We start from the raw sequence: 6,296 nt of genomic DNA, 5'->3' as shown, positions 1-6,296 counted from the left end.
TGCCTACATCAAGTGTCCTTCCAACCCAGGAAGCAAATGCACTATAAAGGTTGCGGTTTTTACAACAAAGAATTTATAGAAGACCTCCACGTCAAAAATATAAATCTCCTCTCTAAATCTTAACCAAAATATAGGCAACAAAAACAACAAGACTTGCAACAAGATGTCCCCTCTCCTGCAATCTGCCAATCACCACTTTGAACAATCCTCAAAGTGAACCAGACTCCACGAGTCTATCCCCTGTAATCGCAACAAGTCCAATACAACAGTCTTCAAGGATGCCAAGCTAGAATCTTGATCAAACAAAAACACCTCCACTGTGCAGATTATGGTCAAGCAATGTGTGCGCAGTCAGTCTCCCTTTAAATCTCTTTCAAGAAAGATCACCACCGTCTTCTTGGAGAATTCTTGGATATCTGATAACGGTCGAAAAACTGTTATTTTCATGCTTAAATTTGATAGTAAAACACAACCTTTATGGCTTAGAATGAGCTTTAAATAAAGTAAAACACTCAGTTGTGTCTTGTGAGAGTCATAAGTTGGTTTTAGAGATATTATGCTTATTTTGCAGGGTTTTTAGATGAATTAAAGATGGAAGTGAAGTAAGGTGAACTTAGACCCATGAAAGAAGGAGAAAAATGATGAAAAGAAGGGTCAAGCAAGCCCCTGAGTGCCAGAATGGTCCACTGAGCACTCAGAGCGATCAGAGGGAAACCGCTTAGCGGCAAAACTGACCGCTGAGCGGTCAAAGCGACACAAGGCAAACCGCTGAGTGGTGAATTTAGGCGCCTGAGCGGTTGTCTATTTTTTTAGCTAGATTGTGAAAATCTTTTTGTAATCTATCTGTTATCTTTTTGGGCTTATATATAGCCCCAATGCGAATTAGAAGGGGATTCTTTTGGCAGAGAGAAACGTCCAGAGCTATTCCACACACCTTGGAGGAGGTTCCTTGGATGCTTAGGGTCCAATCAACCAAGTTTAGGGTTATTTCTTCCATTCTTTCATTATTTTCATCTAGTTTCACCATGACAATGGTGAACTAAACCCTTTGTTGTTGGGGAACAATGTAATCTTTTGAAACTCTCATATATTCAAATTCTTATTTATTTCATATGCTTTTCATATACCTGTTTATCAATTGTTGGGTTCTCATCTATGCTCAATGCTTTTATTGTTTAACTCATTCAGTAAAAGAAGTTTGTCTTTATCGATATGGGGACGTACAATAATTTCATGAACTGTGAGAAATTCCTTGATTATGCCAATATCGCCTAGGGATAGGGGTAGGACGGTCAATTGTATTTGCTTTCGATTGCATTGCATTATGGGTTATTAAGGGAGGCTAGGGATAACAAGCCGGTAATCAGTAATAGGCTCTTTTCACCAAGGGATTGGGTTAAGGGTAAATTAGAAAGTTTGCATGGGAATTAGATAAATAAGTGAATTAAATAAGAAGAGTAGATATATGAGAGTGGATAAGATGAAATTGTAAACCCCAACAACACCATTCATCCATAGTTTCTCAAAACCAATTGAATCAACTGCATTGCATGTTTATTTTTGTTCTTTGCATATAACCACCAAATTTATTCTCCTCTTAAGTCTTACAAGATTTGTTTACATGAAAGTTAAGGCCTAAGAGTCATTTGGGAAAACGATACTCGGACTTACCCGTTTATATTACTTGATAACGATTTGGTACACTTGCCAGGGACTTAACAACAAAAACAACAAGACTTGCAGTAAGATGTCCCCTCTCCTGAAATCTTCCAATCACCACTTTGAACAATCCTCAAAGTGAACTAGACTCCACGAGTATATCCCCTGTAATTCCAACAAGTCCAATACAGCAGTCTTCAAGGATGCCAAGCGAGAATCTTGATCAAACAGAAACACCTTCACTATGCAGAATATGATCAAGCAATGTGTGCGCAGTCAGTCTCCCTTTAAATCTCTTTCAAGAAAGATCATCACCGCCTTCTTGGAGAATTCTTGGATCTCTAGAAACCAGAGATATCAATCTGAAACATAAATGAAATTGTTAGATCATCAAAAGTCTCTAACAGATTCGTGTTCACTCTATTTATAGTTTTCTGTTTAACAGACAGTCTCTTAGTCGAATATGCTACTAATTTAGTAGACTGAGTTATGACATTTATAACAGTTCAGTCTAACTGGTAGCATACAGTCAACCAAAATTAAAATTCATTTAATACAGTTGACCAACTAATGAATGCTCAACTAAAATTTGAAAATATAGCCGTTATAGTGCAAGAGCATATCAAAACTTCAAAATAGATAACTAATACAGTCCAATATGTGGCGCACATAGTCGACTTCTCAAAATCTCACAAAGCACCGATTTCCAAAATCTATACAAAGATTTTAGCATAGTCGAATCTATTAATAATGGAGTCGAGTGTACTATATCTTTGTCACACAGTGATAAGTTCATAAAAATGCTTATGGTTTTCATGCTTTAAAACATGTGCAATGCGTCCAGAAAAGACGTAACAAGTACAAGCTTAATATATATGCATTCACATATCAATACAGCATATAAACATGTTCAACAAGTATATCAATCAATCAGCATAAGAACATATAACACAACAACAACATATGTGTGTTATTAAGTAATGTGTTGTCATCATCAAAAATTACAGTGATATAGATATTGTGTTGTCAACAATCTCAACAATCTCCCCCTTTTTTGATGATGCACAACCATGATTAATAACCAACCATGTTTGCACAACCAGATACAAAACAGAGTAACAAAAGATATATCACAGTTCAAATACTCTACATGTAACATAATCAGACAACAAAATATCAAGACGATATGAGATAGAATGAACATTATAAGAAAGAATGAACATTGTCCCCCTTTCATAAAGCTTTCATAAAATCTCTCCCCATTTGTGCATTAACAAAAAAGGAATGCTCTAGATATTTATGCTGATATTCAAACAGAGATGCGTGAAAAAAATATATGCAATTTCTCAAAATGCAACGATGCTCCCCCTAACACATTTAATCACATGTAAATGATAACTTCCCTTGAAATGTAGGCATGTGAAGAAAAATGTGTAAGATGTAATACTCCCCCTGTCATTATACATAAATATCAAAACTAGATTAGATGCACAATGCAGTACATAATCAGAGTATACAAATAGTATAACACAAAGTTATATCAAAGACAAGATATCAAACAATGCAGTCATGCAATGATACAAACGTCAACAATCTCACAACATTATCTCAATCAAGATATGCATAATCAATTCAGATCAGAGATAATTGCAGATAATCAAGATAAAATAATCAATCAATGAAAGAAAACCAAATTCCAGAATTGGAATTTATAACCCTGTTATGAGCAGTCAATTGCATTATTTTCTCATTCGAATACATTGCTTCCCAAAGATGTTGAATTTCACATGTAGTTTCCAAAGCAATGTTCTTCCTGCAAAACCTTTCAAAGATCTTCTACAGATCAAGCATAGTCGACTTCAATCATATCACAGTCGAATCATTCAACATTCAACACATCAGATTTTAATTAAGCAAAATAAAGTAGCTGAAATTGATTCAAACACTGCTTTCATTTCCTTGTTTAAGAAATATTACAATGATGAGAACAGACAAGGAACAAAAGAAAAAAATGGCAAAAGATGACAATCTAAGACATATAATGGAAGACATACAACTTCTAGAAAATAAGACATTTCTTCCATTCCCTTAAGTTGAGTTAGAAAGATTATGTGGAATCCTCTTCAGAAGAATTTTCATTCTGATGCCCTTTTTCAAGATCGTTGTACTTATCATGCTCTTATCTACTCAGCTGCAAGCCTTTTAAAGTTTGTTCTCAGGAAAGAAGTTTGATTGAATCACCATATTAGCAGAGGTACTTCCTGTACTATACTCTGCATCTTCTCCCATGCAATTCCAACCGTTGACACTTCTTACAATTCCTAGAGATACAATTGAGTCAAGGTTAAACGTATTTGATGAGCACCATAAGAATTTCTGTTCATTTTTAACATCCACTCCTTGTAATACTAATTCTTTACTCACAAATACCGCATATGGAAGATACAGTGATCTGTTTAGAGCAACCAGCTTCATGTGATTCTTCACATCTTCCAACCAATTTGATGGAGTATTGTTCTTTATTGCATGAAGAAGATGTCTTCTTTAGTCATTCTATCAATTTTGATCCTTCTTGGTAATATGATATGAGCCATCAGAAAGGCAATAATATTTTCCTCTTTCATTAAACCCTCATGAGCATAAAACCTTTCGATGGAATACATTTCAGTAAACCTCAGCCAGTCCTTGTATACCCTTCTCTTGTTGAGCACGACATTGGTTTGAGCTGTTGACAGATGTGACAAAGTACCTTCTGAAGGTAGATTTGTAGCTATATTCCATATGAAGTCGTCAATGAGAATGTCATCACCTTTTACTCTTGAACAAATATTGCCATTAACCACCCTTAGATTTTGATAAAATAATTTCACCAAATCAGGGTACCAACATCCCTCATTTGCACGAATATTGACAACCCTTGCCTTTCCATCCAATCCAGAAACATGAATCCCTCTTTTTCAAACAAAGTCAGATTTAGGTTCATAGGAGAAACAACAGTCTTCATGGTTGCACTAAGGAATCTTTCGCGAGTTGCTTCATAACTAACCCAACTTGTCGAGTCAGACATTCTTGATTCGGAGACAGTTTTCCCCTTGTTCCTACTCACAGAGCGAGTTGAAGATGCCATAGAGAGAGAATTCTTGAAAATTTCTTTCTCAGATAAGGGAAAGTGAAAGAAGGCAAAACAAAGGTGATTGAGTGTGACGCAGAAATGACATGACACAGATTTAAACATTTTATTTATAACCCAAGAAGATCCGTATAAGAGGAGAGCGAAGGAGTTGAGTTCAAAAATGACCCATTTTGATAAAATGTGGTGAATATAGATGATTGAAAACCAAGACATAGTCAAATGGATTAATAAAGCAGTCGACTAAGACTAATGAAAAACAAAGTTTCAAACTCAATCATTCAATCAAACAATGAGACAATGCATTCAAGAAATCCATTAACAACAACTAATCAGTTTAAGCAATAATGCAACAGATTGATACAGTTTTACCAGTTGTAGATACTTAAGACTTTGATTGTTCCAAAGTTATTCATTCTTGAGATCATATTGCATCTACTGTGTATCCTGCAAAAAAAGTTCAAGTTTTGGTTGTTGGTACGCATTTAACTTTGGGTCCATGATTGTCAGTCTTTTTCACTTATTCCTTTGGTCTCCATACATATAGTCCTTTAGGAACAACAAAATTTCTGTAATAACAATTTCTAACATTATGGCCAACACAATTACAATAGAAACATGCACTTTTAGCAGGTTTACTTGAATCAATAAATCTCTTAGCAATTGTTCTGTAAGATTGAGCTTTGTATCCTATTCCTTGCCTGCATTTAGCTCTGTCAGAGGATTTCAAAACAACATTTAAATTATCTCTACCTTGAGTAAACTTAGCTAGTGTACTAGTAAAGTAATCTATCTTTTCAATATGAGTAGGACAATTTTCACAACATTTTTCTATTGTTATAGTTTCAGTTTTAATATCCTTAGCAGATAACAAAGCATCATTTAATTCTCTCTCTAATTTTTCATTTTCAGCAACAAGGTTGTTAATCCTTGATGGGTGTCGCACCCCATACAACTTTAATGAGCATAAAGAATGCAGTATAGATTAGGAAGTGACTCTTAGGTCGTCTCTCAAGGACCAAACTGTGGTTCGAGAATCAGGTCTAACATAAAGTGGGGGAGTTTGTGAAAGGTTTTGTGAATGCAGATGAATTAAATCAAAACACTGACGCAAACAGAGAACTAAATACAGATATAAAAATGGTTTCAAAGACAGAAAGGAAACAGTTGGTTATTAACTTAATTACAATGCTTCCTATCACATATCAACAAAATAAAGCAGCGACTTAAACCCTTTAATCCAACTCAATTAACCAACTAAGCGTAGGCTAATTATGTTTTCATAAAAGTGAACTAAACGAACGCAATGTTAACATCAAATCCAATTTACACCATGCAGTTTCATCAACTAAGAGAAGACTGAACACCAACTAGGCAACTAAGTGTATACCCAACTGCAAGTGCAAATACTGATTTCATATTAACCAAGTTAGAGTGGCAAATACAATTACAGTCCAGAAATCTCAAAGAAGCAATGTAATTTTATTAACAACCAACCAACTAACCT

This window comes from Vigna radiata, unplaced genomic scaffold (assembly GCF_000741045.1).
Source record: "Vigna radiata var. radiata cultivar VC1973A unplaced genomic scaffold, Vradiata_ver6 scaffold_108, whole genome shotgun sequence".
NCBI classification, from domain to species: Eukaryota; Viridiplantae; Streptophyta; class Magnoliopsida; order Fabales; family Fabaceae; genus Vigna; species Vigna radiata.
The sequence above is the reverse complement of the archived record's forward strand: the minus strand, read 5'-3'. Positions refer to the sequence as shown.